Source organism: Pleurodeles waltl, chromosome 5 (genome assembly GCF_031143425.1).
Source record: "Pleurodeles waltl isolate 20211129_DDA chromosome 5, aPleWal1.hap1.20221129, whole genome shotgun sequence".
Lineage (NCBI taxonomy): Eukaryota > Metazoa > Chordata > Amphibia > Caudata > Salamandridae > Pleurodeles > Pleurodeles waltl.
In genome coordinates this window covers 574071841-574096998 of record NC_090444.1, presented here as the reverse complement: position 1 = coordinate 574096998, position 25158 = coordinate 574071841, and the positions used below count along the sequence as shown (strand labels likewise).

At 45.0% G+C, this 25158-nt stretch overlaps 1 protein-coding gene across 4 annotated transcripts in view; it reads right to left on the bottom strand.

Moving 5' to 3' along the window:
* Nucleotides 1–1881: 1881 nt before the first annotated feature.
* The window catches only part of LOC138295834 (uncharacterized), a 1330477-nt gene continuing 1307200 nt past the window's right edge, over nucleotides 1882–25158 (bottom strand). For all 4 annotated transcript variants that reach the window (XM_069234393.1, XM_069234396.1, XM_069234394.1 and 1 more), the window contains one exon: nucleotides 1882–2313. The gene's annotated coding sequence lies outside the window, so the exon portion shown is untranslated. The remainder of the gene's footprint in view (nucleotides 2314–25158) is intronic.

The following is a 25158-nucleotide window of genomic DNA, read 5'->3' as shown; positions in this document are numbered from 1 at the left end:
TTCCAGCCATTTTAATGTCTGATAATGGTCTGCCTTTTAACAGTCGAGAATTCAAAGAATTCAAGGTGCATCTGAATATAAAGCATCAAAAGACACACCTTTATGGCTGCAGGCCAGTGGATTTGTGGAAGTTTTATGGGTACGCTAAAGAAATCAGTACAGCGTGCAATTCTTGAGAAACTCAGGCCCATATTTATACTTTTTTTGCACCGCATTAGTGCCTCTTTTTAACGCGAAAGAAGCGCAAACTTACAAAATACAATTGTATTTTGTAAGTTTGCGCCACTTTTGCGTAAAAAAATGATGCAAATGCACCGCTAAAAAAGTATAAATCTGGGCCTCAGTTTGAAAACTGTATTAAATTCTACCCTACAAGCTTAATGTTTAGCATTTCACTCAACCACAGGTGAAAGTCCTGCAACTTTGATGTTCATGAGAGCAATGACAACCAAGTTACCTCAACAGACCTACAAGAGAAAAAGAAGTTAGAACATGATGCGTACAAAGGACTTGGTTAACAGGCAGAAATTGAAAGCCTACACAGACAAGAGGTAACATGCGAAGAATATCTCTTTTAAGAGAAATTTACTGATCACTCGACAGATACGAAGAAGGAAATCCGATGCTCCATATGATGCTGAACATTTCCTCGTGGTGCTTACCAAAGCAAACATGGTGATTGCCTAGTGCCCTGGGAAGTCTGGGTACCAGACACTCTTTTCCCTTTAGGCCTTTGATTCATCAGTGTTCAAATCAAGATGGCGAAAGAAAGACTGACACTGAGAACTCAGTGACTGCTGCTACCTCTTCACCATTTTCAAAAATCTCTGACACTGAAGATGACAACTCTCAGCTTCCAGCAACCAGATCAGGTTGACTCATCAAAGTGCCAAGAAGGTTGATTGAAGATGCTTATATATATATGTATACAGAGTCTGCAAAAAATTGTAATTGTAACAGAGGGGGAGATGTAGTGTCTTGAGAGTTTTATGACGAAACCCTTTTGGCTCCAAACAGATTCTGTAGAAGTGTGACATAGTGGCTAGATTGGAATGAAATGAAACCTTGGTTTAGAATGTTGATGTGGAAAATTTTGCTTGGTGTGTGGCGTAGTCATTGGAGGGGACCCACACTGGGGAGGACGCTACACTAAATAGTTCTTTCAAGCATTTCCCTCCATCTCTGATTCTGCTAGCTGTCTGGAGGATGGCATGATGTCATCCATGAGCAAGTCAAAGGATTGCTGCTCTTTGGCAGAAGACAATGGCTGAATCTCAACTGCTTGAAACAAGGTGGTGTTTTTCCTGCTAACTACGAGGATGTCAGCGTTATCAAGGAAGTGATTAGGTGAAGGCAAACTTCTCAGGGGCACGACACTAAAGGAAGTCAATCTAAAAAAGGGATGGATAACTCTTCTCATCCATAGACAAAGCTTTGCCTGATAGGGTGAACCATATCTGCCAGTTCAGACTTGAGCCACTAGGAGGCCCTAGCACCTAGGGCTGGCCTTGATAGTTAGAAGGGTTTTATAGTCAGGGGAGTAGAGGAAAGAAATACAGGAACCACTCCAACTAGCCCAGCATGAGACCATACTGCATCAACCCAATCCCTCTACTTACAAGAAGGCAAAAATTTCACATTTCTCCTCTAGATGTGCCACAAAACGATCAATGTCTGACTGCCTCAAGGCCTCAAAGATGGCATAGAAGGCAGATGCGGGAAAGCCATTTAGACACCTTACCTATTGAACCATCTACTGGGCTTTTCAAAGAATTAAGGAAGGGAGTAAGGCTTGGGGGTTTAGCTAAAGAGCTACCAGAACATAGAGAGCCTTATTCTATATCTGAGGACAGGATATCTCAAACAACACACCTGAAGTGCTTTTCAGTTCAAAATATTTTATTAAGATTTAGCAATGAGACATATTTCAATGAACATACAATAAAGAGTACTGAATAATATTGAAATATTAAGAATTAGTCATACAGTACTAATGGACAATATAATTATTATGAGGAAAAAGATAATATAGAAATTAATTAAATTAATTAAATAATAACGACAAATAGGAGACATTAAGCTGCTTATATAATGTTACAATTGTATAAAGATAAAGTGTAACGTATATCAAGACACAAAGTCAGATGTGCAAGTAAAATTATAAATTTTGAGATGCATAATAGTCCAGTTGTTTCCTACAGATGTAATGTTAGAATGTCTTCACTTCATCGTATTCAAACACCTTGTCTTGTAAATGTAATCCAGACCCACCAGGTATGTGTTGATATTAGTTTAGCATCCTTCCAATAAGGACTAAAAAATGAAATAATTTCTGATTAGTGAAAAATAAGCACAAGAAAATGGCAAATGATTTACAAATCATTCTAGAATATGACAAAATCATCCAAAATATTGATAATTGTACAAACAATATCCCATCTTTTCAAACAAAATATAAATATTGTAGGACATCCATATAACAAGTGTTTAAATGAGCCATTATTTGTATTACTAAGCTAGCAAATAGGATGAATTTATCTTTGAAAGGGCTAATAGAAGTCCGTAGACAATAAAAAAAAAAAAGATTTGATTTATATAAAGAAACAGGTAACCGCCCAAATACATTTTGTGGTTAAATATGTTCCCAGATTTTAGATGAAAAGGTAGTAGACAATTCCATATTCCAGAGATCGCTAATAATATTTAGATTCAATTACTTCTTAAGTAAACATTCTTATATACTTTTCATGCAATATGACCCAAAAATATTTAAAGATAATTCTATTTCAGGTATGGTATTTTAGCAACAGGAATGATATTGGGGAACAAACTAAGGGCATCATTACAAGTTTGGCAGAGGGGATTACTCCATCACAAACTTGTAATACGGCGGCTGGGATAGCCATCACATTTGTGATGAAGTAATCCCCTCCGCCAAACTCATAATGAGGCTCTAAGTATGGAATTACACACATTTCATATATAGGGAATTCACAGGATGGTAAAATGTATTTTGGATGAATGAATGATAAAAACGCATTTCTTTGACTTATGTCGCATAGATATAAGATTTCAGCATCGATCCATATTTTTCAAAACTTTATATTATAACAGCATTGTGTAGCTGGGTTTGGACATAACTAAGTCCTTTTGGAATGCTCAATATAAGCTTTTGTATTGGTTATAGTTAAAACTGAAATTATTGGAAAAGGATTAAATATGTCTTCTTCAATTTTGCTCCATGTAGCAGTAGATGTGGAGTTAGTATTTTGAAACCAAAAGGATGCTTTTCACACAATAAAGGCAGCGTGGCAATCCTAAATATTTGCAACCTCAATTCACTGTTGCCATTATTATGTTAGAATCGTGAATAATATATTTTGGGGGTTTTATTATTCCAAATAAAACTGATTATTAGTTTCTGTAATTTAAAAAATAATAGTGCTAAATATAAGGGTTGTATATATAGTATATGTAGTACAATAACCAATTTAATTGATTGAATTTTACCCCACCAATTTAGATTCAGAGACAACCAATTTTCAGTTTTGACACCAAACAATATTGAATTGCTTTATCAGATCGGATGTGCAATGTATATTTAAAGGGAAGAATGATTTTTTTTTTATATTTAAGGTGCAACCAGATGTTGTTGAATAAATATTTATTATATCCAGTATTACCATGATTGATGTCCCTGGATCAGTGATAAGTAATAGAACATCATTTGCATATGCTGCAATTGTACTATTAGTGTTTCCAATCATAATTTCATTATTATGTGGATAACTTCATATAAGATCAAAAAGAGGTTAAATAGCCAAAAGAAAAAGAAGCGGAGAAAGAGCACAACCTTCCCTAGATCCTCCAAAAATATCATAAGTTTATCCATTTTATCCATTAACTGAAAGCTTAGCAGAGGGCGAAATATAAAGTGCTTTAACCATGTCAATGAAAGGTTGATTAAAATAGTATAATTCCATAATCCAAAATCATTGCCAATTAACTTAATGAAAGGCCTTTTCTGAATCTAACGTAAGTAAGCCCAGTGTGCATTAGCATTGGTTATTGATGAAAAACATGACAAATAAGCCTGCTATTATGCACAGATAGTCTACCTTCCATGACATCAGCTTGGTCAGTGTAGGAGGCTGGCCTGGTTTATAGTGGTACCTAAGGTACTTACACCTTATACTAGGTCCAGTTATCCCTTATTAGTGAAATGTAGTCAGTGTCTAGAGGCCAGGCTCTCTAGGGGTTGTGTGGATGAGCAGCCAATGCCTAACTAGGAGACCTGCAAAGCTCATACAATACCACTGTAGTCACACAGTACTCACACGCAGGAAAGAAAATACTCAGGGCCATATTTATACTCCGTTTGCGCCGAAATTGCGTCGTTTTTTTTGACGCAATTTCGACGCAAAACTAACGCCAACTAACGCCATATTTATACTATGGCGTTAGAGGCGAATAGCGCCAAAGTTCCCGGAATGTGCGTCATTTTTTAGCGTGAACCCCTTCCTTGCGTTAATGATATGCAAGGGAGGCGTTCCCGTCTAAAAAATGACTCCCAGGCCTTTACGTGGTATTTATACTCCCGGGCAAAAGAGACGCCCGGGAGTTGGCGTGGCTAAAAACGGCGCATTTGCGCCACTTTTTAACGCCTGCTCAGGGCAGGCGTTAAGGGGCCTGTGGGCTCAAAATGAGCCCACAGGTGCCCTCCCATGCCCCCAGGGACCCCCCCTGCCACCCTTGCCCACCCCAGGAGGACCCCCAAGGATGGAGGGACCCACCCCAGGGACATTCAGGTAAGTTCAGGTAAGTATAATTTTTTATTTTTTATATTTTTTTTTGGTGGCATAGGGGGGCCTTATTTGTGCCCCCCTACATGCCACTATGCCCAATGACCATGCCCAGGGGACAGAAGTCCCCTGGGCATGGCCATTGGGCAAGGGGGCATGACTCCTATCTTTACAATGATAGGAGTCATGTTGATGGGGGATGGGCGTCGTTAAAAAATGGCGCAAGTCGGGTTAAGACGATTTTTTCGACGTAACCTGACTTGCCCCATTTTAAGACGCCCATGCGCCATTTTCCCCCTACGCCGGCGCTGTCTGGTCTACGTGGTTTTTTCCCACGCAAACCAGGCAGCGCCGGTCTGATTGCGCCGTCTAACGCCATTCCATAAATACGGCGCCCGCATGGCGCTTCAGAATGGCGTTAGACGGCGCAAAACTTTTTGACGCTAAACTGCGTTAGCGCAGTTTAGCGTCAAAAAGTATAAATATGGGCCTCAGTGTTACAAAAATAAGCATACTTTATTTTTAGTGACACAATGCCAAAAATACCTTACAGACTATACTCCCTTAGGAGGTAAGTAATATACACAGTATATACACTAAAATGCAGTAATAGCTGTAAAAACAGTTAGAAATCAGTGCAAACAGTGAAAATCACAATAGGTTGCAAGGGGCCTAGGGGGAACACAAACCATATACTAAAATAGTGGAATGTGAAAGTCGGTTTCCCACCTAGGCAAGTGTAGTTACAAAAATAAAGGTACTTTATTTTGGTGACAAAAATTTCAAAAATACCTTAAAGACTATACCCCCATTGGGGGTACGTAATGTACACTAGAATGCAGAAATAGCTGTAAAAACTGTTAGAAAACAGTGCAAATAGTGAAACTCACAGTAGTTACAAATGGGCCTGGGGTAACACAAACCATATACAAAAATAGTGGAATGTGAAAGTCGGTTTCCCACCTAGGCAAATGTAGTGTGTAGAGGGGCACTGAGAGTGTTAGAAAACCCCAAAGGTAATTAATAGAACCCACTCCAGAGCCCAGGAAAGTAGGAGTAAATCACAGTAACTTTCCTGAAACACACAAGAACACATGATAGACGATTTTGCAAAAACGAGAAGAGGCTGCAAGACACAAACAATGGATTCCTGGACCTGAAGACCTGTGGAAGAAGGGCACCAAGTTCAAGAAGCACTGAGAAGTCCAGGGAAAACAGGAGGCCCTGCTAACCCGGATGAAGGTGCAAAAGAAGAACCACCTGTGAAGAAGAACCGTCAGCACTGCACTCAAGAAGATGGATGCAGATTCCTGGTTGGTGCAGATAATGTTCTACGCCCGATGGATGATTGCAGTCTGGTTTGCGTCGCTGGATTCCGCCAACAAGCCTTGGCACACGCAAAGCTTGGGGTTAACAGAAAATGGCGCTGCCCAGGACCAGGAGGGACCTGGTGGTCTCTACCCAGCAGGGGGATGTAGAGAGGGCTCTCAGCAACTCAGATCCCTCAGAAGACCATGCAGCATGCACAGGAGTCCCACAGCTTGGGGACCAAGAAGGTGTGAAAGGAGGCCCAAGCAGCACTACACAAAGGGATACCACGCCGTCCGAGAACCATGCAGGAGTCTGTGCATCGCAGAAAGGCGTACTGGGGGCCGGAGCCGCATGAATAACTTCGTGGAAGGATACCAACAAGCCTTGGCAACTGCAAAACACGCAGTGCACGGGGGTACTGTCTTGCATGGGAGGCAAGCTCTTACCTCCACCAAAGTTGGACAGCTTGACTTCAGGATAGTCTGGACCACTTCAGTATACCACCCATGTTGCTGGATCCACGCACTTGTTCAGGACAGGGGACCCAAGCCACCGGTCGTCGCTGCAGAGGGGTGCCTGCTGAAGCAGGGAAGGGACTCCTTCACTTCAAGGGAGATTCCTTCGTTCTTCTGGTGCAGGCTCAAGACAGGCAGTCCTCGGAGGATGCACAACCTGGAAACAGTTGCAGTTGTTGGCAGGAGCTGAAGATACATTGTTGCAGAAGTCGTCTTTGCTTCTTTGTTGCAGTTGTAGAGATCCTCGAAGGTCCAGATGCAGTTCCGTCGGTAAGCAGGTGAAGTAAAGGATGCAGAGGATTTCTGCTGGAGTCTTGCAATCCGAATCTGAAGAACCACCCAAGAGAGAGACCCTAAATAGCCCTGAAAGAGGGATTGGTCAGCTAACAGGTAAGCACCTGGCACTGGCCACTCAGATGCTCCCAGAGTACTCTGGCAACTTGGAATCCAAGATGGCAAAACCCAGGGACACTCAGGAGGAGCTCTGAGCACCACCCCTGGGGTGGTGATGGACAGGGAAGTGGTCACTCCCCTTTCCTATGTCCATTTTCGTGCCAGAGCAGGGACTGGGGGTCCCTGAAGGGTGTAGACTGAATTATTCAAGGGTGGCACCATCTGCACCCTTCAAAGCATTTCCAGAGGCTCTAGGGGGCTACCCCTCTCATGCCTGTAACACCTATTTCTAATGGGAGAGGGTGTATCATCCCTCTCCCAAAGGAAATCCTTTGTTCTGCCTTCCTTGGCTTGAGCTGCTCAAGCAACAGGAGGGCAGAAACCTGTCTGTATGGTGGCAGCAGCTGGGGCTGCCTGGACAACCTCAGAAGGCTCTAATGGCAGTACTGGGGGTCCTCTAAGGAGCCCCCAGAGTGCATGGAATCATACAGCCAATGCTTGCAAAAGCCTTCGGGTATGATTCCAACATGTTTGATACCAAACATGGCCATATTCGGAGCTACTGTTGTGAAGCTGTACATAGGCAGTGACCTATGTATAGTGCATATGTAAAATGGCGTCCCGAACTCACGAAGTCCAGGAAAATGGTACTGGACGACGTGGGGGCACCTCTGGTAGTGCAGGGGTGCCCTCACACACAGGTACTCTGCACCTAGCCTTCAAGGTTGGAAGGCCTGACATGTAGGTGACTTATAAGTCACCTCGTGCAGTGTAAATGGCAGTGAAAGGGTGCATGCACTATTTCACACAGGCTGCAATGGCAGTCCTGTAGAAGCCTTTGCATGGGCTCCCTATAGGTGGCAAAAGAAATGCTGCAGCCCATAAGGATCCCCTGGAACCCGGATGCCCTGGGCACCTAGGTACCATCTACTAGGGACTTATAAGGGGTTACCGGTATGCCAATTTTGGGTGAAATACTGGGTTACCAGTATGCAGTGACAAAATTTAGAGGAGAGAGAGCATAAGTACTGGGGTCCTGGTTAGCAGAATTCCAGTGACACTGTCAAACACACTGACATCAGTCAGAAATTGGGGGTAACATGCAAAAAGAGGGTACTTTCCTACAGTGAGGATGATTTAATTGGGCACATACTTTAGACAAGCTAGTAGCATGCCTTTTTTAATACATTTTGAAGTCTTGATTGATTCATAATATTGGCCTGTACATGAAAACAATAGTGGGATCTTTATCTCACTTAGGAAAGCCTACATTCAAAGCTTCAGAAAAAGAACAAGATACATTCACTTCTTGTGCAAGTCTGTAAAAAGTGGCAGAAGGTATGAGATTAACTGTACATTGAATATTGTATAGAATTAGTTGGAATACCACCAGGGCCAAGAGTTTTCCACCAATTAACTGAAACAATGGCAGTCTGAACTTTATCGGGAGAATTTGGGGTATCTAAAGAATCTTGATTGTCTTGAGTAAGGACAGACATACTGCAAGATAATAAAAATGTATCAATTATTTTAGAATCAATAATATCAGTATTTGATATATTTTAGAATAACATTTTTGAAATTCAGTTAGGATATTTTTAGAAGATGTCAATAATTGACCAGAGTCTTAGTGGGTAGCATGTGTTCGTATTGTATGTGCATTTTGATACACATATAACTAGAAAGCAGTTTCCTAAATCTATTAGCTTGAAATGAAGCTTTGTTTTGATATTTCCTGTGTAGATCTCTTGCTAAATAAATTGAATTCATATCTTGATTATTTATAATATTATTTTATAATCCACATTATTTGATGAAACAATTAGTCTTGCAAATTTAGGTATTGCTTTTTCAGATCAGAAATTCTACAATAGGTTAATTTGTTGTCAATGGCCGTATCGGAGAAGGCAGTACTTCTAATATTTGCCTTACATGTATCCCATCTGATTAAAATACATGTATCATTGTCTTTTATTGAGGGTAAAAAGAATTTGTAATATAATCTGATTTTTTGCTTTAGTATTCATCTTTAAGAATAACACCAACCTTCATTTTCTAGCGAGGACTAGGAAAAGATAGTTTGTCTATTTTAATAAAAGGGATATCATGGCATGATCTGAAATATTAGTTTGATGTATCTTACGATAGGAAATTGAGTGACATAATTTCTAGAAGCTAGTAAATAATGAGGACTAGAATGCAATAAATGAGGATTCGAAAAAAAAGTACAATCTTTATTGACTGGAAAATAAAGTTTACAAACATTTAAAAGAAGACTTCAAAAACATAAGAAAATTTGAGAAGGCTGAAACTTGTTTGTAGATAGTTTATCTAATAAAGGATCTGTTATAAGATTTAACCCCTGCCAACTATGAAAGGAACATTGTCAGGTTTAACAACTACAGTGGTATTAACAGTGACAAAATGTAATACCCTTTTAACAATCTGTAGTTTGACATGTGTAGATCTACCATTAGCATTGCAAAATAATGCAGGCTCTGTAAAAGAACATTAAAAAAAAAGAATGGCAACACTATCTTTTTGTTAGCTGGTGAAGAATAAAAACCTTCAAGCCAACCTTTAACTATGAAAGATAAAAAATGATCATTCACCTGAGTTTCTTGAATCCAACAAATAGCAGTACGCCTAGAAAGGTATTTATTGATGTTCCTACATTTAGTTGGATATCTAAGGCCTTTGACATTTAATTAAGTTATTTTGGGTTGGCAATCTAAAGGCATCAATGTAATTAAGAAGGAGAGAAAGATGTACAAGAAAAAGAAGAATTAGAAGTGTTGATAAAAATAGAAATAAAAGTAGCTTACAACTCGTAAAAACAAACAAGACAAACAACATAGAACAAACATAAAAATTTGAACATTCAATAATAGTGAAGCCCAGCAGGGCGAATACATAATAGATATTAGATACAACACTGTCAGATAGCCTCTATTCACCTATATGTAGTAAAGCGTAGATCTTATTACCGTCAAACATTAAAGGAGCTATCTCTCTACTAGCTTGTCTTATCATGACAAGATGATTATGGCGTAGTACTATGACAATGATATGAAATTCAGTGAGCTTTATCAACTTCAAATCTCTGTGAAGGTAATGTTTAATAATTTGGATATTAGAGTCTACAAAAAAGTACAACTCTTTTGGCCTTCAATAGTCTCAGGGAGATTGAAAACCAGACCTTATACTGTCTGTTAAATTTTTCCATATCAAGAAGTTTTTTGGCAATCAGAGGAATTTTTGAGACAAAAGGAGTTGATTGATCAATTTTAATTCAGTTATTTCTAATTTTAATGTAATTTCCAGAGACTTTTATAGGGAGGAAAAATGTTCTAAAGTGAGGGTTTTTTGCATCTAAACTACTTCATATTTAAGCAGTGGAGACAAAGGTAATTCTTAGAGATAACATGGGTTGAGTTATTGCCTTGAAACATTTCCAAGTCTGTGATAATTAGAATTTCAGCCAGTGTAATTAATATATAATATCAAATAGTTGCTGTCAAAATTAATAAGCAAATTGTATTGAAACTTTATGAAGGAACAGGTATCGTGTTTGAAGACAGTCAAGAAATAGGAAGAAACAATATTGGTTTGATAGACCTTTGTGCGGTCTCTCACTGGAAGATGGCAGGAGCCAGCCTAGTCATAGCCACATCCTTTTCTGGGAAGGGAATCACCTAGTTGACAGAAACTCCAGCCTAGGAGTATTAGATTGTCAGTGTAGAAGCCTCAGAGAAAATAACACTGCAATATCTCCTATAATCCTTAGGGAAGGTGTCTAATGAAGGCACAAAACAAACAGCCAGCTCTGATAAGCATAAAACCTCTGCCAGAAATCCTTTCACCATTAAGAGGGTTCGTTGTCCAGGCTGGTGCCACATCCGTCTTGGTCATGCATGTGCTTGGACAACACCTGAAGAGCTTCCACCAAGATGTAAAAGTACTCTTCAGTAAAGTGTATGTCCTATGGCTTTTAGTCATATCAGTGCTCCGTTTGCCAGTCTCAATGTCTGGCTCAGAAGCAGCTAGCAGCCTGATTGAATTGCATGGCTCCAATGTTTGAAGGCCTTGCTACAGAACCTTAGACTTGATCTAGCTGCAGATTCCTTACCTTAGAATTATCTCCAGGCGTAAGACTAGATCCGAAACTTGTTCATCAGTAGTACAGGGGTACAGTACAGGGCTGGTAGATGGCGTTGTTTGGCTCCCTGTGGTGTTGTTGGCTGCACAAGAGGTGACATGCATGGTACATATGTAGGCGCCACCCAGCATGCTGACATCAGCTTCTTTTCTTGACTATCTGTGAGAAAAGGCCTCTTTTCACATGGTTAGCCCTTACTTTTTGCCTGATATGATGTTTCCTAGAAATTGTAATGCCCAGGGCCTGTGCTAACTAAGTTCCCTGGGCCAGAACTCTTTGCCTAAAACTGTTGTGATACATTGGCACAATTGGTTACACCTTTAGCTACCACTATAAGGCTCTAGTAAGGTACTTAGGTACCCAGGGCATGGGGTATTAAGGGTAAGCCCCTGAGGGCAGCAGCTCTCATTGTGTCACCCTCTAGGGCCCTTGCAGGCCTGGGTGTCCTGGTGCAAGCCTAAAACACAAACTCGACATGGCACACTGCCTGTGTGCCCTATCCACCATACACTGCATACACTATAGATGACACCCTTCGGGCAGGCCTTCCAGCCGTAAGGCAGGGTGCACCATAGTAAATGTGAAGGCATAGCTGCATGAGCAATATGCCCCCACTGTGTCCTTGCCAAACCTGGGACATAGTGAGTGAACAGAGCAGCCATTTTAATACATGTACTGGACACTGGTCAATACGAGTTTCCCAGATACATGATGGCCATTCTGAACCCTGGGTTGCTTGATATCAATGATAAGTCCAAACTGGTACCAGTATTGTATTTATCCCTAAATGTACCCAGTGGTCACCTTAGAGGTTCCCCCTGCAAAACCTAACTACCCTGGCATGGTTGTGACTGGTTCTATCCTGTTTGCCACCTCCAGACACCCAATCTACAAACCTTGGGGGAGAGATCCATCTCTTTGGTTTGTGGAACAAAGCCCTTTGTTGGTGGAGGTGCCAACAACTCCTCCCTCAGGAATGTGCACTGCCCTGGTGGTGAGCTACTGTCTTAGAAACTTGATCCCCAGGCCTGCTGCTAGCAGCAGATGGTAACCCCCGTGCAAACCCCACGTTTGGTGGGAGCAACGGCACAAAACTCAAACAAAGACTAGGAGGAGTGGCCACACCTGGCATGCACCACCCCTAAGGTGTTGCCTGCGAGGTGGGCACTTCATTTAATTTGTCTCCATCTTGGATAGAAGGAAAATAGCCAATCAGGGATAGGGAAGTGATCACTTTAGTGGGTCTAGCCATGCAAATGTAGGTGACCCATTGGTCACTACCAGGTTCCCCCTAAAGCGCCCACTAAATACAGTACTTAGTGGGCTTCAGCGAGAAATCAGATTCGATGGACAAAAGAAGACCAGCACCAAGAAGATTCAAGGCACGAGAACTGTGGACCTGCTGAAACAAAGAAAAGGCGCCAAACCCTGCCTGCTGTACCCAGGACCCGACAATCACCCCTGAGGAGCTTCTGGACAACTGGACGAAAGAACCCCAGAGGACTTCCAGGCTTCGGAAATCACCATAGAATTCCCTCCATAGTGGAGGTACTACTCTACAACAGCAAGAAACCAGCAAACCAGTGAGGGTCACTTCACTGACCAGCTGCTAACTCCCAAATCGGAAGTTGCAAGATTGATATTTTGAGTACAACAAATGCTTTGCACTGCTCCAAGATTGGCCTAACTACTTGACCAAGATACCTTAAAAATTACAGCATTAGGTGATCTAGTTTTTACCCCTGTAAACCAACGTGTGGTTGCCTGACCCCTGCACAGTGTGCCTAGCTTTGTACACTACATACAGGGGCAGCCTACTGTAGGAAAGTACCATCTTGCCTGGCATGTTACCCCCAATTTCACTGTATGTATGTATGTTTTAGCCCCTGTGTCACTGGGATCCTGCTAGGCAGGACCCCAGTGCTCATAATATATGCCCTGTATGTGTTCCCTGTGTGGTGCCTAACTGTATCACTGAGGCTCTGCTAACCAGAACCTCAGTGTTTATGCTCTCCCTGCTTTCTAAATTTGTCACTGTAGGGTAGTGACTAAATTTACCAATTTTCATTGGCACACTGGTACACCCATATAATTCCCTTGTATATGGTACCCAGGGTATTGGGGTCCTAGGAGTTCCCTATGGGCTGCAGCATTTCTTTTGCCACCCATAGGGAGCTCAGACAATTCTTACACAGGCCTGCCACTGTAGCCTGAGTGAAATAACGTCCACGTTATTTCCCAGCCATTTTTCACTGCACATAAGTCACTTATAAATCACCTATATGTCTAACCTTCACCTGGTGAAGGTTGGGTGCCAAGTTACTTAGTGTGTGGGCATCCTGGCACTAGCCAAGGTGCCCCCACATCGTTCAGGGCAAATTCCCCGGACTTTGTGCGTGCGGGGACACCATTACACATGTGAACTATACATAGGTCACTACCTATGTATAGCGTCACAATGGTAACTCCGAACATGGCCATGTAACATGTCTAAGATCATGGAATTGTCACCCCAATACCATTCTGGTATTGGGGGGACAATTCCATGATCCCCCGGGTCTCTATCACAGAACCCGGGTGCTGCCAAACTGCCTTTCCCGGGTTTCCACTGCAGCTGCTGCTACTGCCAACCCCTCAGACAGGATTCTGCCCTCCTGGGGTCCAGGCAGCCCTGGCCCAGGAAGGCAGAACAAAGGATTTCCTCTGAGAGAGGGTGCTACACCCTCTCCCTTTGGAAATAGGTGTAAAGGGCTGGGGAGGAGTAGCCTCCCCCAGCCTCTGGAAATGCTATGATGGGAACAGATGGTGCCCATCGCTGCATAAGCCAGTCTACACCAGTTCAAGGATCCCCCAGCACTGCTCTGGCGCGAAACTGGACAAAGGAAAGGGGAGTGGCCACTCCCCTTACCAGTACCTCCCAAGGGAGGTGCCCAGAGCTCCCCCAGTGTATCCCAGACCTCTGCCATCTTGGAAACAGAGGTGTTGGGAGCACACTTGACTGCTCTGAGTGGCCAGTGCCCGTGGGTGACGTCAGAGACCCCCTCTGATAGGCTCTTACCTTTCTTGGTAGCCAATCCTCCTTTCTTGGTAGCCAAACCTCCTTTTCTGGCTATTTAGGGTCTCTCCTCTGGGGAATTCTTCAGATAACGAATGCAAGAGCTCACCAGAGTTCCTCTGCACTTCACTCTTCGACTTCTGCCAAGGATCGACTGCTGACTGCTCCAGAACGCCTGCAAAACCACAACAAAGTAGCAAGACGACTACCAACAACATTGTAGCGCCTCATCCTGCCGGCTTTCTCGACTGTTTCCTGGTGGTGTATGCTCTGGGGGTCACCTGCCTTCACCCTGCACTGGAAGCCAAAAAGAAATCTCCTGTGGGTCGACAGAATCTTCCCCCTGCTAACGCAGGCACCAAAAGACTGCATCACTGGTCCTCTGGGTCCCCTCTAATCCTGACGAGTGTGGTCCCTGGAACACAGGAACTCTATCCAAGTGACTCCCACAGTCCAGTGATCCTTCAGTCCAAGTTTGGTGGAGGTAAGTCCTTGCCTCCCCAAGCTAGACTGCAAACCTGTGTACTGTGTGATTTGCAGCTGCCCCGGCTCCTGTGCACTCTTCCAGGATTTCCTTCATGCACAGCCTAGCCTAGGTCTCCAGCACTCCGCCCTGCAGTGCTCAACCCTCTGAGTTGGCCTCCGGCATCGTGGGACCCTCCTTTGTGACTCTGAGCCAGCTCCGGTTCACAAATCTTCTAAGTGCCTGTTTGGGTACTTCTGCAGGTGCTGCCTGCTTCTGTGGGAGCTCTCTGAGTTGCTGAGCGCCCCCTCTGTCTCCTCCTCCAAGTTGCGACATCCTGGTCCTTCCTGGTTCCCAGCAGCACCCAAAAACCTCTACCGCGACCCTTGCAGCTAGCAAGGCTTGTTTGCGGTATTTCTGTGTGGGAACACTTCTGCAACCTTCAGCACGCTGTGGGACATCTTCCATCCAAAGGAAAAGTTCTTAGCTCTCTTTCTTGTTGCAGAATCCTAAGCTTCTTCCATCCAGAGGCAGCTTCCTTCCAGCTTCACCCGGGGTTTCCTGGGCTCCTACCCCCCCTGGACACTATTGCGACAGTTGGACTTGGTCCCCTTGCCTTGCAGGTCCTCAGGTCCAGGAATCCGTCTTCAGTGCTTTGCTGGTGTTTGTGGTTCTTGCAGATTCCCCCTATCACGACTATTGTGCCCTTTTGGGGTAGTAGGTGTACTTTACTCCTACTTTTCAGGGTCTTGGGGTGGGGTATCTTGGACACCCTGACTGTTTTCTTACAGTCCCAGTGACCCTCTATAAGCTCCCATAGGTCTGGGGTCCATTCGTGATTCGCATTCCACTTTTGGAGTATATGGTTTGTGTTGCCCCTAGACCTATGTTCACCTATTGTCATTCTACACTGTTTGCATTACTTTTCTTACTCTTACCTGTTTTGGGTTTGTGAACATATAACTTGTGTATATTACTTACCTTCTTACTGAGGGTACTCACTGAGATACTTGTGGCATATTGTCATAAAAATAAAGTACCTTTATTTTTAGTAACTCTGAGTATTGTGTTTTCTTATGATATTGTGCTATATAAGTGGTATAGTAGGAGCTTTGCATGTCTCCTAGTTCAGCCTAAGCTGCTTTGCCATAGCTACCTTCTATCAGCCTAAGCTGCTAGAAACACCTGTAGTCTACTAATAAGGGATAACTGGACCTGGCACAGGGTGTAAGTACCACAAGGTACCCACTATAAGCCAGGCCAGCCTCCTACACCTACCACATTTGGTGGATCAGGGGTGGGATAAAAACGTTTCATTTGCTGATACCACTTTGTCGTTTTTGTGAGCACACCGATAACTCTCCGAATATCCTTTAGTTAATTATTTTTTTTATTTCTAATTCACTGAACAATTTTTTCAATTTTTTTTAATAATTGTTAGCGCCCTGGTTAGGTCCCTACAACTTTAGTGAACAGTTTTAAAAGTCCTTACTTTAGTTGGCCTAGGCAAAAAGTGGATTCCAAATTCTTAAAATGATCCCAATTTTAGTAAAGTAAAAATGACAGATGCAGTGACCAAGACCCAGGAGCACGACCTGGAACCTTATGAGGCAAATAGCTATGATCAATTAAGGAGACTCTGCAGGCTTTACCAAATTTGTACTGTAAAAAGGCCCAGTGCAGAGAAACTTAGGTTTCTGGTGGCCCAGCACGAAAAAAGATAATCCCCCAGATGAAGAAGAAGATCCTGTGAATAATGGGGATGAGGGTGGTTCCTCTTCTACCAGAAGCACCAGAGCACCCACAGAAACAGACCTGTACATTGCCAGGCTGACCAAGAGACTGGCTTTAGAGAGTCAGTGCTTGGAAATAGAGAAACCAAAAAAAAAGAGTTGGGCCTAGGACAAATCTCTAGTGGCAGGAAACAAGTGTTGAGGGAGAAATCTTTCAACATCAAACTTCCAAAAGGAGTTGTCCCTCCCTTCACTGAAGGGGATGATATAGTCAAATGGTTTTCTGCCTTTGAAAGAGCCTGCATTTGGTGGGAATTTGAGGAAAAACATTGGGGCACACTGTTGTAGGAGTTATTCTCAGTAAAGTGCAGGGATAGGCTCCTGACACTGAATGAGACACACTCTAAGGCCCATATTTATATTTTTTGACGCAAAACTGCGCCAACGCAGTTTTGCGTCAAAAAAATTAGCGCCGGCTAACGCCATTCTGAAGCGCCATGCGGGCGCCGTATTTATTGAATGACGTTAGCCGGCGTTAGCCGGCGGCGCTGTCTGGTGTGCGTTAAAAAAACGACGTACACCAGGCAGCGCCGGCGTAGGGGGATATGGAGCTTGGGCGTCAAGAAATGGGGCAAGTCAGGTTGAGGCAATTTTTTTGCCTCAACCCGATTTGCGCCATTTTTTTTCACTCCCAACCCCCATAGAAATGACTCCTGTCTTAGCAAAGACAGGAGTCATGCCCCCTTGCCCAATGGCCATGCCCAGGGGACTTCTGTCCCCTGGGCATGGTCATTGGGCATAGTGGCATGTAGGGGGGCACAAATCAGGCCCCCCTATGCCACAAAAAAAAAAAAAAAAAAAACCACTTACCTGAACTTACCTTAATGTCCCTGGGATGGGTCCCTCCAGCCTTGGGTGTCCTCCTGGGGTGGGCATGGGTGACAGGGGGTGTCCCTGGGGGCATGGGGGGGCACCTCTGGGCTCCTTCAGAGCCCACAGGTCCCATAACGCCTGCCTTTTGCAGGCGCTAAAAAACTGCGCAAAAGCGGCCGTACGTCATTTTTTTTGACCCGCCCACTCCCGGGCGTGATTTTTGCCCGGGAGTATAAATCCCACGCACATGCCTCGGAGTCGATTTTTTAGACGGGAACGCCTACCTTGCATATAATTAACGCAAAGTAGGTGTCCACGCTAAAAAATGACGCTAACTCCATGGACTTTGGCGCTAGACGCGTCTAACGCCAAAGTATAAATATGGAGTTAGTTTTGCGTCGAAATTGCGTCAAAAAAAACGACGCAATTTTGGCGCAAACGGAGTATAAATATGCCCCTAAATCCTATAATCTCATGAAGGGTACCCTGATTGAGGGCTTCGGATTTCAACTGAAGAGTACAGAATAAAGTTCAGGGAGGCTCTAAAAACCCAGAGCCAAACCTGGGTAGACTTTGTGGACTATTCAGTTAAAATGCTGAGTGGTTGGTTAGCTGGAAACAAGGTACAAGATCATGATGGGCCGTATAACCTGTTCATGAAAGAGCATCTGCTGGGTAATTGTTTCAATGATAGGTTGCATCAACATCTGGTAGGCTACGTCCGCTTTCCCCTCAAGAATTGGGGAGGAAGGCAGACCATTGGGTCAAGACAAGGGTGACCAAAACTATCACTGAGGATGAGACCTTAAGAAAGAGGCCAAAAAGCCCCCCAAGGGAAAGATGGAAGCCAAAGCAAAAATAACAAAGGGTCTTCTCAAGGCCCCCAATAACCTGCAAAAGAGGGTGGGCCCAGAGATTCCTCACAATCTCGGAGTGGGTACAAAGGTAGACACTTTGATCCCAGCAAGGCTTGGTACAATGACTGCAAAACTAAAGGATCCCAAACTGGAGACTCTAGCTGTAAAAACAAAGAGAATGCCTCTAATCAACCTGCAGTAAATGCATTTGCCACTCTCCAAATGGAATCATATGTGTGTCCTGACCATGTCAGCGACTCCACAGAGGCAACTTTAGTCACAGAGGGTGGGGTAGAATTATCCTATGCTGTCTGGCCAAGTAATATGCAAACATACAGACAGCGTCCTTTGATTAATGGGGAGAAAGTAGAAGCACTGAGGGACACAGGAGCTAGTGGTCCCATGGTAACTCAGTACTTAGTTTACTCAAATCAGTTCCTGGTAGGGAAGTCTTATCTTGTCACCAATGCTGACAATGAGACAAAGTTCCATCCCATGGCTATGGTTACCTTTGATTGGGGGGGAGTAGTAGGGAAAAAAGAAGTGGTTGTGTCTTAGCCTTCCCAGTAGATTGCCTGCTTGGAAATGACCTGGAGCATGCCCACTGGGCCGAAGTAGAACTGAAGACCCATGCAGCAATGCTAGGGATCCCTGAGTGGGAATGTGTCAAGACAAGGGCACAAAGCAAACTTCGGAGAGAAAAAGGAGAGGCGGATCCTGAAATAGTGGACCAGCCTCCCAAGAGAAAAGGCAAGAAGACTGGGGGACCAGCTTCAAAACAGATCAGGATCCCTCTTCCCACAAAGAGGAGACAACCTTCTTGGAGGGAACAGCCTGAAGAGCTTGGGCCTTGCCACCCAGAACTCTTGGGTCCAAGGGGACCCTCCAGGGAAGGTCTGTGCCAGGGGCATAGGACCTGCCCCACTCCTGAAGGCCTGAGGCAGCAAGCTGTACAGGAAGAGTTAGGGAATGTCAGTGGTACCCACAAGGTTTATTGGGAGGAGGGGCCCCTATAAAGTGAGGCCAGAGACCTCAAACCTGGTGCCACAAGGAGGATTGTTGTGACCCAGCAGTTCAGAGAATGACTCCTCATTTTAGCCTATGGCATTCACCTAGCTGGGCATCTGGGCCAAAATAAAACTTGGAGTAGGTTAGTTAACCACGTTGATTGGCCAGAAATGTCCCAGAAAGTAAGGGTTTTTTGTCAGTTCTGCCCCACCTGCCAGGCCAGCAGCAAAGCAGGTGGGCACTTAAAGGCCCCCTTAATGCCACTACCTGTGGTTGGGGTACCCTTTGAAAGGGTACAGGTCGACATTGTTGGCCCCATTCACCCTCAAGCAGCATCAGGACAGAGATACATACTAGTGGTAGTGGATCATGCTGATAGGTATCATGAGGATATTCCCCTTAGGACCATTACTGCACCTGCAGTTGCCAAAGCCCTCCTGGGTATTTTCACCAGGGTAGGGTTCCCTAAGGAGTTAGCATCACACAGAGGTTCTAACTTCATGTCTGCATACTTAAAACACATGTGGAAGGAATGTGGGGTGACCTATAAGTTCACCTTTGGCTTCCTGGTTTCTGTTTTGGGATTTACTGTTTCTCCTGAGTTTCTGAGCTTCTGGCATATGCTCTTTGGTACATTCTTGTTTTGGTCTGGAGTGCCAATTGTTTTAGATTTCCAAGTGAGAATAGGGAGCTTTAGTTTATTTAATATGTTTGATGGAAAACATATTCACAATATTATATTGTCTGGTTTATAATTACTGTGATTGATGTTCTATTGTGTGTCTAACCTTTTTCCTTTTAGATCTCCCTCCTGGCTGTTCCTATCCTAAATTCCCTTCCCCCCGCCTGGCTGCTCCAATCATCAGTGCTATTACAGCATACTGAGTTGGTGCTGCCTGGAGGTGGGCCTCTAATCATCAACGCACAGACTCCGAGGAATTGGGCCTTGACAGCCTGACCCCAGGAGCAAAAGAGAGGTCAGCATTTTCTACTCCTAGTGGGCATTATCAGTTCAATTTTATGCCCTTTGGATTAAAAAATGCACCTGCCACCTTCCAGAGTTTGGTGAACCAAGTCCTTGCTGGACTGGAAACTTATAGTGCAGCTTATCTGGATAACATAGCTGTCTATAGTTCCACCTGGCAGGATCACCTGATCCACCAGGGGAGGGGTCCTTGAGGCTCTACAGAAGGCAGGACTCACTATTAAGGCCAGTAAGTGTCAGATAGGGCAGGGAAAAGTTGTTTACTTGGTTCACCTGGTTGGTTGAGGCCAAGTGCCGCCCCTCTAACCCAAGACTCAGACTATTCTGGCTTGGGAACCTCCCACAACCAAGACAGGGCATTCCTTGGCTTGACTGGGTACTATAGGAGATTTGTGAAGGATTATGGTACTATAGTTGCCCTCTCACAGAATTAACCTCCAAGAAAATGCCCAAAAAGGTCAACTGGACAGTGAGTTGTCAAAAGGCACTTGACACTCTGAAGAATGATATGTGCTCTACTCCAGTCCTACAAGCACTAGACTACTCCAGGCAATTCATAGTCCAAACATACGCTTCTGAAATGGGGATAGGAGCAGTACCTTCTCAGAAAAATTATGATGGACATGACCAGCCAGTTGCTTCTATAAGGCCTTTTTTGACATGGTTATGCCCACACTTTTTGCCTGATGTATGATGTAGTATAGAAATTGTAGTGCTTAGGCCCCCTGTTAACCAGGCTCACTGGGCCAGAGCTCTTTCCCTAAAACTGTTGTGATGCATTGGCACAATTGGATACATCTTTAGCTACCACTATAATTCCCTAGTAAAAGGTACTTAGGTAACCAGGGCATGGGGTACTAGGGTGGGTCCATGAGGGCAGCAGCACTGATTGTTTGCAGAGTGGGGAGGATGAGTGGGTCAGTAAGGAATCTGCAGCTAGACAGAGTCTTGTTCTTCTGATGCAGATTTCTAGTTACATGTTTGTTACCTTTGATACCCAAGCAGAGGAGAGTCTGCAAAACAATTTCGCACTAAAAAGTCTTGCAGGACCAAATGGGCAGAGTGCCCGTCCCTATTGATCTGTCTGTCCAGGCAGTAGTGCTTGGTAAAGTGTGCAGATAGTCCCACGTTGCCGACTGGCAGATGTCCAGAACTGGCACTCTACGTGGTAATGTAGTGGTTACAGCCTTGGCTCTGGTGGAATGAGCTCGCAAACCCTCATGTGGTTGCTTGTTGGCCAATGTATAGCAGATTTAGATACAGATGACGATCCGTCAGGAGATGGTCCAGTTCTGTATCGCCTTCCCTTTCTCAGCTCTGACATGCTCCACAAAGAGATGGTCGTCCACCTGGACCTCTTTTGTGCGGTCAAGGTAGAACTACAAAGCTCTATTTGGATCCAGCCTGTGGAGTCGCTCTTCTTTCTTGGAGGGATGAGGCAAAGCGCAAAAGGTAGACAGAGTGATGGACTGACCTACATGAAAGAGAGTCACTACTTTTGGTAAGAAGGAAGCTCTAATGCGAAGGACCAGCTTATCTAGAAAGGTGTTGAGGTACATTAGCAGAGATGACAAAGCCTGGAATTCACTGACCATCTGGACAGATGGTATTGCCACTAGTATAGCTGTCTTAATAGTAAGCAGCCTTAAAGGACAGTTGTGTAGCAGCTCGAAGGGAGAGCACATCAAAAGATTTAAAACTAAATTTAGATCCCACTGAAGATAAATGAAGGGTGAAAACTGGAACAGGTGTTGGAGATCCTTCAAAAACCTATATCCAACAGGAGACTTGAAAAGGGATGGCTGACCTGGCAACCACAGAAGTGCAGAGATGGTAGAAAAGATAGCCTTTTAAGATGTCCAAAGCAGAGCCCGGTTGGGCCAGACAAAGAATAAGGAGAGGAACCTGAGAAAGGGAAGCAGAAAGGGATCAACCTGTTTTTTTCTGCACACCTTGCCACAAGCTTACCCCAAAGGCAGTAGTATACCATCTTGGTGGTGAAGGCACTTGGCTGCCAAGATGACATTACAGACTTTGGGCGGAAGGTCGAAACCTGTCAACTGTTGCTGCTCAATCTCCAGACATGAAGGCAGAGCATTGACAGGTTCAGGTGGAGAACACTCCCCTGCTGCTGTGACAAAAGAGTGGTATGGGTGGAAAGTAGTACAGGAGGCTTGAGCTCCACTCAAGATGAAAAGCATCTCTGAGCCAGAGCCGTCTTTGGAAACTCCAGTGTGCAGAACTGCTGACATTGTGCGTTCTCGGTGGTGGCAAATAGGTCTAACCAAGGTTTTTCCCACTGATGAGATAGACCCTGCACCACCTCTGGGTGGAGACATCATTTGTGACCCAGGGGATATCTTCAGCTGAGTTTGTCTGCTCTGGCATCCAGAGATCCCAGCAAGTATGGAACCATCAGGGAAATGTCCTGACGTTCCAGCCGTGTCCGGAGACACAGAGCCTCTTGACAAAGGGTCTTTGACCCCACCCCACCCTTTTTGTTGTAGTGCCACATGGTGGTGGTGTTGTCTGTGAACACCTGCACTAGCCTTCGCTTGATGAAGGGTAGAAAGGCTTTCAATGCCAGTCAGATAACTTAGAGCACCAACAGGTTGATATGGAGTCTGGATTCTGCTGGAGACCAGAGGCCTCTGATCTCCACCTCTCCCAGATGGTCGACCCAACTCAACAGTGATGCATCTGTCACTACTCTTAGATCTGGTTGGGCAAGGGGGTAGTTTGCCTCAGATCCAATCACAGGTCATTACCCACTCCTGCAGATCTTTTGCAGTGCCTTACAAAATCTGGAACATGTCAGAGAGGTTACCCTGATGATGCGCACACTTGAATTTCAGGTCCCACTGTACAGCCTGCATATGCCAACTGTCATGTGTTACAAGCAAGATGCAGGAGGCAATGAGGCCCAGCAGCTTTAGAGTCAGTTTCATCAAAATCCAAGATAGAGGCTAAAACATCAGTATCATAGCTTGAATATCCTGGAGTCGCCGTTGGGGAGGATAAGCCTGAAACTGCACTGTGTCCAGAACAGCCCCAACGAAAAAAAGCATCTGAGAAGGGGTCACGTGTGACTTTGTCATGTTGAAAGTGAACCCCAGTGAGTGCAGGAGGACCACTGTGGTCTGGAGGTGGAAGACTACTGCCTGGGACAAGCCTGCCTTCAACACCCAGTTGTCGAGACAGGGGAAGACTGGCACCCTTCATCTCCACCGGTGAGCTGCAACCACTGCCATCAGCTTGAACACCTGAGGGCTCACTGGTAAGGCTAAACGGGAGCACTGTGAACTGAAAATGCTCATGGACTACCATGAACAGTGGGAATAACAACCACAACCTAACTATGATGCTGGCACACTCTCTATGGCTCATTTGGCCTAGAGAGCTGCCACTTTCTGGTGGAGTAATGAGAAGTGGTCCTCCGTCAGTCTATCAAAAGTTGGTGGCATAGGTGGAGAGGTAGTCACTAAGGGGAGAGAGTAGCCCCTTGGGACAATCTAGAGAACCCACTGGTTAGATGTTATCAACCTCCCATGGTGCAGATGATGGCATATCCTGCCTCCCACTGGATGTCCATGATGATTAGAGGGCGAACTAAATAGGCTTGGAGCCTTGGGATGCTGGGGGTGGTGGACTGGCCTGACTTCGGGCCACCTAACACACAGGGTCTGTGGGTACCCCCTCTTCGGCAACACAGGCGCTGGGAAGCTTGCATGCCATAGTGGCTGGGCTGGTAGAGGCACAGCTGGAAGCCCTTTGTGTGGCCACAAAAGGAGGAAAATTGAGGCCGGGGTTGGTGAAGGTCCATAGAAAGGCCCAAGAATTTAGCTGTAGCTCAGCTGTTCTTGAGGCATTCTAGCACTGAGTTCACCTTGTCTCCAAAGAGACAGGAGCCATCAAAGGATATATCAGTGAGAGAGGCCTGGCCATCCCCAGAAAAGCCAGTGGGTCTCAACCAGACATGGCACCTAAGGTCCTCTGACGATGAAACCTCTCTGCATAGTGAGTCAGCCGTCTTCAGCACACAGCGTATGGCGAACATAGCTGTAACCCTCCTGTCAGCAATAGCTTGTGAGAGTATGGCTCAGGCCTCCTCCGAGACCATAAGCATCACCTGGGCAATGAGTCCTAGAGCGAGTGGGAGTATCGTCCCAAAAGCCATGCAGTGTTCACCAACCACAGCGCCAGGCTAGTGGAAGAAAAAATCTTCTTTCCCAAGGTATCCAGCCTCTTGGATTCCCTGTCTGGTGAAGTGGTAGGGAATGCACCAGGATTTCATTTTGAAGTGGAGGCTTGAACCACCAAGCTCTCCAGGGTGGGGAGTTGGGTGAGAAAGTTGGGTACCCTGAGGTGGGGCAATGGCAGTTCACAGGAGCCCCCATACAGGGCTTTGACCAGGCCCGAGTAGAATATCTATGAGAGGCTCTTTAAAAGGGTGAAGCAGTTTGCAAGAGGTGACTCCCGGCTGAAGGAGGGAAGCTGAAGGTCTAGGACCTCTCAGTCCTCCTCACTATCAGTGCAAATAAGGCTCTCCTCCGTAGCCACAGTAGGAGGAGAGACCAAGCCAGTATATGGGGAGGTGTCAAGTGCACTGGCATACACCAAATCCTCACACCTGGTGTCCTCATTGGGGTCTAGGGGCTTCTATTTATAAGGGTCCAGTGGCCCCTCCCAATCTTCCCCAAGTCCTAGCCCATAGGAATAGGGCGTTGGCTCCAGCCAGCCTGGATGGAATGCATCCAGTCAGTGCCTGAGTCAACATCAGACGATCCCCATCAGGCTCGATCTTGAGTTGGGGAAGCGCCGGGGACATGAAGCTGATGCATGTCGAGCCTCCTCGATCTTCTGCGGCGCTGGCCCAGATCCGTCCATGGATCCAAAGGGCCCGACTGGCGCAGGGGGCAAGCCCACAGTTTGAGAACCAGATGGCAACTCCCGAACTCACGGGGCCTGAGGGCAAGTCAGCGGGGACGGGCCACTCAATTATGA